The 12,008-nt window shown below is 41.0% G+C and overlaps 1 protein-coding gene across 1 annotated transcript in view; it reads left to right on the top strand.

Annotated features, from left to right (window-relative positions):
* Rell1 (RELT like 1) overlaps window positions 1-3,463 on the top strand; it is a 64,426-nt gene extending 60,963 nt beyond the window's left edge. Inside the window, exon 7 of the mRNA XM_003471534.4 lies at window positions 1,330-3,463. The gene's annotated coding sequence lies outside the window, so the exon portion shown is untranslated. The remainder of the gene's footprint in view (window positions 1-1,329) is intronic.
* Window positions 3,464-12,008: the final 8,545 nt, after the last annotated feature.

Here is a 12,008-nt window from a genome sequence, read left to right as displayed (position 1 = left end):
CAACTGTGTTGGGTTGTGAAAAAGCAGTATTAGGAATTATCACTAAATACTTGATTTGTGCCATTTTGGGGGACAATATTTCATTTCTATTTTTAGCTAAGGGAATAATGATCCTTTAACTCATCTTTTTGGAAGATCAGTTTTTCTCTGTTTATGTGTCTTTGTCTCTGATTTCTCTCATAATTACTGCAGAACACTATGAATATTATCAATGGCAGAAAAGGAAATATGGGTGATAGTGGAGTATTTATCTTGAAAATTGAGCTATAAAATAAGTGAATGGTATAATTTTAAATTAAGAGCTTTGTTATCTTTTTGGTACTTCTTTATTGCTGCAAGCCGGTTTTATCTCTGGCATTGCTTGACATTTACAGGCACACACGGTGTTGGGAAGTCAGACCATGTTGTTACTCAGGCTTGTACAGGCTCACCTGCACGTGTGTGTACGTTCACCTGCACTGGAGGATAGTGATGGCTCAATAATGTTGATCTTGCTCAGTATTCATGAAAGTAAAAGAGCACAAAGCTGTGAACCAGACAAATTGTTTGTAAAAATCCCTTTGGAGAGCAGGAAACTACAGTATTTTACAAGATTGGCGGCTTTCTTTGTAATGCAGTGTAAATGTAGACATAACAAGGGCCAGTAGTTAGAATGCCATAAAAACACAACACAACATTCTCTAGGTTCAATGGAGAGCTAAGTGCTGGTAATATGTGTGCCCCAGTAGAAGAGTGCTTGCCCTGTATGTGTTCAATCCCAGTGCAGCAAAAACCCTCAAAAGATAAGGAAGACATCACATTGAACACTGTTCTTGGCCAATGAAACCCAACCAAGACCCAAGTGTTTCAAATGCTCAGTAGAGACCCGAGGTGATCCGCATGTGGTGTGGCTTTGAAATGACGTCCTATCTGATACATGCAAGGTTCCTTGTGGTTGAGATCATCATTGTGGAGCTCATTATGTGACTGAATGTAACAGGCATTCAAGAATGTGCTCCCAGGAGAAGCACTGCAGGACCCACAGGGAGCACAGCTGCCTCCTCCGCCTTAGAAGCCACCTTAGATGCTCCCAGTCTCCTGGGGGTCTCAAACTCTTTTTTTTTTTCTTCTGTTGTTCCTCAAGCTTTGTTAATGAGATCCTTTTGAAATTGTGATACTTAAATTTCCATTGACTGAATTCTAGAAGTGCGTCATAGGGGAAGGGATGAGGTGGGATGGGGATGGGGGGAGGTTGGGTTTCAGTTGTTCTGTGTCTTTAAATATTCAGGTGGATCAGTGTGTAATGTTTCCCTCCTGTTAAAGCTTCACTTTTTCCTTTTTCTCTTGCAGTGAGGACTTTATTTGAAGAGTCCTGAGAGACTGAACATTTACAAGCTATGAAGTTGCCTAAGGAATATTTTTATATATTTTGTAGTTCCTATCATGATGCCAGCCAGGATGTGGACACAGCCTAAAAGGGAATATTGTTGCTGCACTGGTTACACAACTGTTTGCTTTGAAAACAGTTTTAGTTTTAAAAAGTCTGGTGAAAAATTCGTTACATTCCTACAAAAGGAAAGAATTCATTCTTTTATCTTGTCACGCACCCCCAGTCACCCCCTTTCCCAGTCGCCAAGCTCTGGTCTTGGTGTCCACCCTGCGGCTTTCCCCTTAGGACCACTATGTAATGTGGAGAGGAACTGTTTGTGTGCAGTGTGAGCTCATGCTGTGTGTGTGTGTGTGTTGCTATTACCCTAAACCTTATATCCCATTTTTATTTTTGTTGTAAGGTGATCTTTGTACATAATTTGGCTGTTACAAAAGATGAATCTTTTGTGGCAGAAAATCCTGGAAAATAATCTAATCTAGCACTGAGAAAGTGACCCCTTGAAGGTCATAGAGTCTGATGGGGTTGGATGCTGGGCCAGGCAGGAACTTGGCATTCACTCCTGCTCCCATCACGCCCTTCCTTGGGTGCTCACAAAATACTGAGGGAATTTTCTGTTTTGTTTTGACTTAATCAATTGTTTTTTTTTTTTTAACTCCATGGAATAAAGGGGGAAATGGCTTAAATTCACTAAAAAAATATGACAAACTGAGCCCAAAACAAAACAACCATCTCTCTCATGCAACACAGGTCCATGCGACCTCTGTGTGTTTCCCTTGTGCAGCTGCTTCTCGTCTCCTAACTCACGCTTGGTATTTAAGATACTTAGTGGCTTCTTTCCTTGCAGGCCTGGAAACATTCATTCTTTCTCACCCTCCCTTTGTGTCTCTCTGTCTTTCTCTGTCCAACTCTCCCTGTCTCTGTCCTCTGTCTCTTGTCTCTTTGTCTCTGTCAGTCTCTGTCTCTTTGTCTCTCTGACTCTGTTTCTCTGTATCTGTCTCTGTAGCTTTATACTTCATAAACGACCTGAAAGAATACAGAGGCAAAAGATAGTATTTTCAGTAGATCTGGGGTGAGGGGTCAGGAAATCTCCAAGACTAGACTCCTGCCTCTATGTCAGTGTTGGTAATGCACCTTGAATACTTCTTTTCTTTCAAAGAGAAAAAGCACCTTTCTCATTTGGCTCCTGAAAATATGATTTCCATAAAAATGTACTTCAAAGTATTTACTATAAATACCTGTTTTTAATTCTGTTTCTTGCATCAAACTAAAAATATATAACCTTTTCGGTGAATGGTAGAGTCAGTTTCATGTGACTTCTTCCTGACCACTAGTAAACAGCATCTTGCATAGCCTCATCTACATGGCGGAAGAGAAGTCAGCATAGGAGTGAGTTTCATGGCTGTCCAGAAAGTCCCCGTCTGGGGATCTTGGGGTGTGCATTAGTGTAAATAATACACATGCTATCTAGGCCAGTTGTTTTTCTTTAAAAATAAAATCCATAATTTTTTGCTTAAGATATTCATATACTCTGCCTTCTAAATGTTGAGGGATAAAAATGTAAGATATTCTGCAGCTTTATTTTTTTAATTTTATTCAAGTCAGAGCACTTTTATAGCAATATAAGCAAACCAAGAGAATACTCAAAATATTTAAAACTGTATTTATACTGAGAGTACATTTTAAATATTTTCTCATACTTGAGCAGTTTTTGTCTGGCTGGCTTCCAAATATGCCAAAAGTTAAGCATTCACTATTTTCAACACATAAGCTTTTTACTCGTTTGTACTATCTGATGAGAATTCTTAAGTGTTCCCAAAGCAACTGATGTTTACAGCTCATGTGTTTTTCCTCCTTCTCAGAAGGATCAGGGACCCACAATGAACTCACTGTACAAAACACTAATGCCAGATACAGCTTCTTGATGTAATAAATGCATTGGCTACCACCTTGATGTAAAAAGTTTGTAAAGGAAATTTTTCAGTGTCTTGAATGTCAAATGTATTTTTAACTGTCTGGTTTGTACTTTTACAACTTTTGTACTACCAAAGCAGAGTTAAAAATAAAAAATAAAAATAAAAAACTTAAACTTAAAAACTTCGTTTTGTATGATTCATTCCGTGGTTCCTTATATACTGAAAATACCGTTGCAACAAGGCGGAGCTTAATCTTGCAGAGCCTGATTTCTTGTGTCTTGATTTAGGAAGTCATCATTTGAAAAGATATTCATTGGATTTTCCCTCCTGCAATATTTCTACCCCAATATTTTTCAATTTGGAGATAATTTAGATTAGATAGAAGAGTTGCAAAAACAACAGATTATGTATATTCTTTACTTTGTTCCCCTTTATGCTAACGTTTTACATAACCACAGGGCAATTGATTAAGAAGTCAGCATTGGCTCAGTGCTCCCCTCAGCAGCACATACACTAAAATCAGAACAGCGGTTCAATACTGTTAACTAAAGATCAGCTTGCTTAGACCTCATCACTTGCTTAAACCTCTTCAATTCCAGGACTTCTGTTGCACTGGATTGTCCAGTGTTCCCCGTCTCCTGTGATCTTTGGTAGCCAGGACTGCTTTTCTGTTTCGCAATCGTGACACTTTATGATACATGGCTCAGTTTTTTTGTAGAATGCCTTGCAACTTCGGCTTCCCTGTTTTCTGTGGCAGACTGAAGTTGCATTAGGGAAAGTTACCATAGGGTAACTTCCCATTCTATGATGTCAGGGGAAGCTGATGGTGATGTGTCACCTAGTGATGTCCAACAAGTGTCACTTTGGTAAATTTACTATTTTTTCCCTTTTGTAATTAAAAAAATATTTGAGAGCATATTTTATGGAGAGTAGACAAATATCCTATTTGCACCTAAACCTTTAGTCAGAAGGCTTACTAGCTCTGATTTTCCTAGGGCTCCCATTAACAGAGTGCCCAAAACTAGGTGACCTAAAATAAAAGTTCATCCCTTCACAGTTTAAGAGGCCACTCCCTGGAATCCAGCTGTCTAAGGAGTCGGTTCCTTCGGGAGTCTCTGAGAGTCTGTTCCAAGCCTCCTCCTGACTTCTGGTGTCTGCCGGAAGTGCTTGGCATTCTTGTTTCTCAGCTGCTTCACCTCCAGATATCCCCCGGTCTGCACATGGCCTCCTTCCTGTGGTGTATCTCCTGTCCTTAGAAGGGTATTCCTCATTGGATTTCAGGCCCATTGTAATCCAGTGTGACTTACATTGTGCCAAAGAGGGTCTATTTACAAATAGGACACATCCATAGGTCCTAAGAGTTAGGACTTCCATATCAGCCTAGCTTTTGATGAGAGTCCAGCAGCCCACTGCACCATCTGCTGGTGGACTTTGCCTGCAGTACGTACACTGGGATAGGATCTCTTTCAGGTGCCTGCCTCTATCCTTCAATGTGACTTCATGCTTTTCCTTTTCTCTCTGTTCCCCTTTCTCTTACCCTTTATTTCTGGCACCTCAAGATGCTCCAGGCTCATCTTTTTTGTGTGTTCCTTACCACAGCTCTGGAAGCAATAACAAATCCAGGGAAACTTTTTATTAGAGAACGATGTTCAAAAGTGAAAGATAGGAGATGTGCTCATTGATACTGGGCACCTCAGCTTCTAGCCCTCCCTTGTGCGCGCGCGCACACACACACACACACACACACACACACACACACACACACACACAGGCATATGCACACATCTTTTGGTGTTTCTGTTATCTTAAAAGCCCAAGACATATTGATACCTCTGATTCCAGTGTTGTTCCTTGGTATTCGTTTTGACCTTCTTGTTTTCCTTATTTATATATTTTTTCTTGTATAGTAAGAAAACCTGATTCTTATTACCTACAAATTTTTGCATGTGTGTTTGTTCAATCTAGTGTTATGGCTTATATCTAAAATGCCCCCCAAAAGTTTCATGCATGTTGAAGGTGATTGGCTTTTGGGGTTGTTATATTCAATTGGTTTATCCAGTGATGAATTCTGTAGTTCATTTGCTTTTAGGAGGGGAAGAGGTGAGTTGTTAGGGGCTTATATTCTTGTCCCTGATTCCTCTCTCTGTCTCTGTCTCATCTCTCTCTCTCTCTGTCCGTTTCTGACTGCCACTGGCTAAGCACATTTTCCTCTGCCTTGCCCCTCAGCCCTCAGTCACCCCTGTTTCTGCCTTAGAGATCGCTGTGGACTGGAACTGTGAACCAAAGTAAACCGCCTCAAGTTGTGTCTGGTATTTTGTCCCAGGAACAAGAAAGTTATTAACATACATAGCCTACATGTAGCCTGAACATATACCGCTTTGAGAAATATATTTACCAATTAGTGTAGTGCAAGTACACAGATCTTTGTGTTTTTAGCCTTCAGATATCCAGTCAGAAGTCTGCCAGTGTGACTAAGTACAACTCTCTTGTTACCAACCCTCTTCAATGGAGTTACATGGTTCCTTCATAAAACAGTCATTTGTCACTGCCTGCAATACAACTTTTATTTCATGTTTTTAAATGTGTGTATAGCAAACTATACTCTTCGTGATCTCATTGAATTTTAATTTGGAAGTGCGCACGTGTGTGTATATGTATGTGTGTGTGAGACTGGAGAAGCTGACCTGATTTCTGCCCCAGGATTTAGGACAGAAGCACCAGGGAAGACGGTAGAAATTCCTCATTTCTTTGTTTAAAGAGGTCAGCCTTTTGGACAGATACAGAATGGATGGTGACGAATCACTAGCTGCTCAGCTCCTTGTGGGAGAAGGGAGCAGTTGGGAGTGTGGCAGAGGACACATGCTCACCAGCAGTGCTGACCTGGGGTACTGGCTCCACCCCCTGCTGACACTGGCATGTTAGCAGCTCCGGAGATGGCAGGGGGCTGTCCCTGGCTTTGCAGGGTCCACTCCTGGCAGCTTGCTCAGGTCTGTACATAGCCAGGCTGCTCTGTTCAAAGACTGAGCAGGGCCTCCTGCCCATACAACTGAATGTTGGGGGCTTGAGTGGGGTCACACAACTTAGCAACAGGTCTAGGGTCCCACTTGCCAGTTGTTGCATCCCCTAACTTTTGTTTTTGGTGGATCAGGTTGGTTTTTACCTAAGGATTCTTGCCTTATTTTCCAGCACCGTCCTGCAGGACTATTATCAGGTCTTCCCGGATGTCCCTCATGGTGTCTCCAAGCACCAGAAAGGACACGTGCAGCCTCCTTGTCTGGCAATCTTGGGCTGACCAGGAGGTGTTCTTGTTCATCCACCTTGCACAAAGAGGCGCCTTGCCCCATCTTCTGGCCAAAAGTGAGACTGCAAAGAGATGGCTTCTTTGGTCATTTGTTAGTGATTTTTTCAGGAGTGTTGAAAGTATCCTTGCTTTTTTAATACACAAATTCATTACAAAATTCTACCTGTAAGTATGAAGTAATATCATTAGCTATTTCATGAGAATAAAATGTCAAGTTTGGGTTTTCCGAACCAATTTCTGACCCTGGCAGTTTATCTTTATTGTTTTTTTCATTAGAAGCTTCAGTTTCTTACCTGGGGGCTGAGTTCCTGTGGGTTCTGGAAGAAGACTGTATCTTGTTTCAGAAGAGGCACTGTCTCCTGAATCTATTCATGGAGATGATGTGACTACTGCAAGAAATCTCATCTCAGAGAAGTAGCCCAATGTTTGCTGTTGAATTTGACATCCAGCTCTGCCACTCACTACTGCGATACTGAGAAATCTGTCTTATCTTTGTGATCCTCAGTGTCTTCCTCTGCAAAATGATCAGTCTCATAGAGGTTTCAAAGACTGGAAAAAAAAATTCATGCTAAGTCACATGCCTGCCACAGTTTCCACATCTGCCTTTAGAAGATACCTCTACTGGAAGTTGTAGTCAGTGTCTTATGTGTTGCTATAACAAAATGCCTGGGACTGAGTACTTTTGAAGAAAAAGAGGTTTACTTTGGCCTGTGATTTTAGAGACTGGAATGTCCAAGCCACATCTGGTGACGTTTTTATGCTATGTCATGTTAACATGGCAAGGTACATCCTATGGCAGGAGCATGAACCAGAGTGGCAAGTGAGCTTGTGTGAAATCGGAAAATACCAGGAATGACCTTGTTTTATAATAACCAGGTGTTATGGTTGATACATTATGTCAATTTGAGCAGGTTAAAAGCTTAACTGGGAGACTCAGCCGGGAGCCAGGATTCTTACTTATAAATATGCTCATCCTGTACAAGAGGAACTCATAGAGATTTTATGAGTGCTATACCCACTGTGGGGAGCAGAGGGGATAGTCTGTGTAAAATATAAGGGAGGAGAAGAGGCTTTCTCTGGCTCTCTTTTTGTTCTGGGTGCTGTTCTGAAGTGTTGCTCCACTGTCGTGCCACCCTGCCTTGGAATTCAGCAGATTATGGACTGAAACCTCCAAAAACTGTAAGATAAACTTTTCCTTCCTTCATTTTGGGTGTCAGGTATTTTTTCCTAGCAATGAGACAAAAGTAAAAGTAACCAAGACACCAGGTAACTAATGCACTTCCAGAAAACCCAATCTACTACTAAGAGAAACAATCCTTTCTCAAGTGATTCAACAGTCTCAAGAAAGGTGCTATCCATTTATGTGGATGGAGCCTCTCTGACCTAAATAATCTCTTAATGGGCCACTACCTCTCAACCCTGTTACACTGTGTAATGCTTCATACATTGTGTCAATTTGAGAAGTTTAGAAGTTTAATGAAGTGACTCAGCAGGAGGCCAGCATCCTAACTTTATAAACATCCTCATCCTGTGTAAGAGGATGTAAGGAAGATGGTGTAAGTGCTACCTCCACTCTAGAGAGTGGTAACCTGCTTACAGTATAAGGAAGGAAAAGAAGATTTATCTCCTCTCTTCTTGTTCTTGCTGCTTTTGCTGTCTTTGGATGCCTTGAACTGTTGCTCTTCTGCCATGCCAACCTGCTTTGGAGCCAGCTGATTATGAACTGAAACCTCCACAAACTATAAGACAAATAAACCTTTTTCCCTTCATCTTGGGTGTTAGGTATTTTGTCTCAGCAATGAGAGAAAAGTAACAAAGATAGAACTTGGTACCAGCAGTGGGGTCATTGCTGTGATCATACTTGACCACGTAGTTCAAGAATCTTTGGGAATGGCTTGTGGGAAGAGTTTGGAAAGATTCAAAGATGTTGCCTGATAGAGCAATTCTGGACTGCCTTGGGCTGTTCTGTGTGTGAGTCTGGTCAGAACTCAGAAGACCAGAAGGCTAATAGAAATCCTGCTAGTAAAGACCATGTTTGGGAAGAAGGATTGTACTGGATGCTGGACTCCAGATGATGTGGGTTATGGCTTGCATTTTGCTCATGTCCAGAGATTTTGCCTGAGACTACAATTAAAGGTAGTGGACAAATTAATCTGGCAGAAGAAATTTCAAGACAGTCAAATTTTTGAGACAGTGGAAAGTCTATTGTGGGGCTTTAGCCAGCTTTACTCTGAGAATTAAGAGCAAAGAGCCCAGAAGGGTGATTCAAAGTGTTGTGAATTTAGCCAGATAGGAAACTTCAGTAAATCTGTGTACTACAAAGAACTGAGGAAGTTTTGATTTCTGAGAAGAAACAGAAGAATATAAAAGATAGCATGAGAGCATCACAAGAAGCAGCAAGTCACCACTCTTTGCAGCCTTAAAACTGCAAAAGTGAAAGATTTGCTTTGTGGAGAAAGCTGCAGAGCACCATGTTTCAGAATGGTAGTAGCATAGAAAATTTGTTCCTCAGAATTGGATTCAGAGTGCCCAAAGATCCAGGGATTCAAATCCTAAAACCAATAGAGAGGAAAGCCTGGCTACTGCTCCAACTGGCAGCAGACCTTGGCTTCACCCATGTTGTACCAGTTTTAGGTGTATGCAGAATGCAAGAGTTGCAGGGTTAAGAAAACTTCCACTCCAATTACTGAAGGCCTTGAGCAGGCAGGGTGCCCTGAGAGGGCAATGTTTCAGGTGAAGAAGGTGAAATCAAAGGTGCAGTGGAGACCTCAGAAATTTGGAGGAACCAGGTATGTGGATCATCTGAGGAAATCTGCAAGGAGGGAGCAGAGCAGGCCTAAGAGAGAAGTTATATGAGTTCCAACCACCAGAAGTGTTGAGCCATGTAAGCTCGTTGGAGCTAACAATTTGTCACAGATTACCTTATATACTGCACAGGAAACTATAAGACTCAATGTTTGCCCACTGATTTTGGACTTGTTTTCCCCCCAATCCTTTGTATCTTCCTGTTTGTAATTTTTGGAATGAAAATGATTGTCCTGTGCTATTGAATGTTGGAAGTGTTTAACTTTGTTTTCATTTGTACAGGAGCTTGCAGCTAAAGCTTGTCTTATATTTCAGAGGAGACTTGGGACTTGGACTTATCAGCAGAAATGAAACTGTTGCTACCTGGCCTGCCCAACAACTCCCAAGAGGTCCACAGCTGCCTGCATTCTGCTTGGCGAGCTGCAAGTGCACAGTGCTCTCCAATCCACAGGGAAGATTTGGCACTTCCCTCGAGCCTGGAGACTCTCTAGACTCATAAGCCCAGCCTCCTGGAGGACAATGCACTGGGAGGGAGGTCCTTCTGGGCCTAGCTGAGCCCCACCCAGCAACTCCTGAGCTGGCAGGCAGCTGCCTACTTCTGCCTGGCAAGCCAAAAGTGTGCACTCTCTGGCCCACAGGAAAGCTTTGGCACTTTGCTCCAAGACTGGTAAGGCCCTGCCTTCAACCAAGTGGCTGGGGAAACTCCCAGCAATAGGGATAGATATTCACAACCCAAGAAATAACTGAGATCTTGCTCTCAGCTTTCCTAAGGGAATATAGGAAAATGACAAAACAAAAGACCAAATGCAATTTCAAACCTCCAGCCCATCCCAAGCAAGCCTAGGAGACATGAACATAGAACAAAATGTAAGCCATACACCTGGCTCCTGAAATGATAGCAACTGAAATAAAGAAACAACTCTGGGAAACTATAAAATAACTCAGATCAGAAATAATCCCCCAGGTAAAAGAAAAAATGGTAAATGTAATGAAAGAAAAGCTGAACACATCTAAAGAAGACATAGTTAAGAAATTAGAGAGACAATGCAAAAACAATGGAAACCTTGAACAAACAATATAAGAAACAAACAGAATACATGAAGCAGATTCAAAGAGATACACAGGAAATTAAAAATTTCATTGAAAGTTGGCAAAACTCAATGAAAGTGAAGATAGACTTTCAGACCCTGAAGACAAGATTGCAGCTAGTGAACAGGAAAGGAAAGATCTTTTAAAAATAACAAGGAATCAGGAAATAACAATTCAACAGCTGCGAGATGATGCAAAGAAAAGCAACATAATATTGATAGGTATAAACAAAAAAGAAGGTGACAACACAAATGATAACAAGAGGTTATTTACAAAAATAACAGCTGAAAATTTCCCAAACATGAGAATGGAAACTGACATACAGATCAGTGAAGCATACAGAACTACAAATAGCCATAACCAAAATAAAACTACACCCAGGCATATAATAATCAATATCCCAGAAATCCAGCATAAGAACAGAATATTAAAAGCTGTTAGAGAGAAGAGACAGATCACCTATAAAAGAAAGCCTATCAGAATCACAGCGGACTTCTCAACACAATGAAGTCAAGAAGAGCATGGAGTGAAGTATTTCAGATCCTAAAGGAAAATGACTTTCAACCCAGACTGATGTACCCTGAAAAACTGTCATTCAAAATTGATGGAGAAATAAAATACTTCCATGACAAAGAACAGTGGAAAAATTTCATGACCACCAAACCAACCTGCAAAGACATTCTAGACAGGCATAGGAAAAAACCCACTAAGCAAGGCAACAAAAGAGTGAAAAGGTAAAAAATCATCAGCAGAAAGATAACATGTCAAAAATAAACCAATATATATCAGTTATAACCATTAATGTAAATGACCTCAATTTACCAATTAAAAGAAATGGACTGGCAGAATGGATCAAGAAGCAACATCCAACCATATGCTATATACAAGGAACTCATCTAACCCAAAAGAAAACGCACAGACTGAAAGTCAAAGGATAGAAAACAATACTCCATGCAACAGGAACCCCCCAAATAAGCAGGGGGTAGCTATTGCGTTGCAGACAATGTGAACTTCAAACCAAGAATGATCAAAAAAAGATAAAGAAGGTCACTACATACTAGTTAGGGGAAAACTTCAAGATAAAGAGATAACAATCTTAAATATATATGCACCAAATTCCAGGCTTCTCCCAGGCCCTGGCCCTATCTGCCTGCCTGTACTATTTCTGCCTGGCTTAGCTGTGTATAATAACATCACAGATGTTGCTAAGCATCCTCCAATACACAGGGCAGCCCCCAACATCAATTGTGCTGATATTAAAAATCTCTGATCCAGAATGATTCTCACTTGACTTGTAATCGTCCTTCCTCCCAGAGTGTTAAAATAATTCTGGAAATCTCAGTCAAATTTTGCCTGTTTTATTGGAAAGTATTAGGCAGTATTTTTTTCCCACCTCTGAACAATAGTTCTGGGGATTATTCTCCATTCAGCTACTCCTGTTTTGCTGATGTTCCCTGATCCTCATGAGTGAGGTACTTAAATTATGATTATCAACATCTGAACTTGTTTCCCACATCCCTTGATTTTTAAG

Source organism: Cavia porcellus, unplaced genomic scaffold (assembly GCF_034190915.1).
Source record: "Cavia porcellus strain 051 isolate PalLab524CR breed Dunkin Hartley unplaced genomic scaffold, mCavPor4.1 scaffold_30, whole genome shotgun sequence".
NCBI classification, from domain to species: Eukaryota; Metazoa; Chordata; class Mammalia; order Rodentia; family Caviidae; genus Cavia; species Cavia porcellus.
This window is presented reverse-complemented; position numbering and strand designations above follow the sequence as displayed.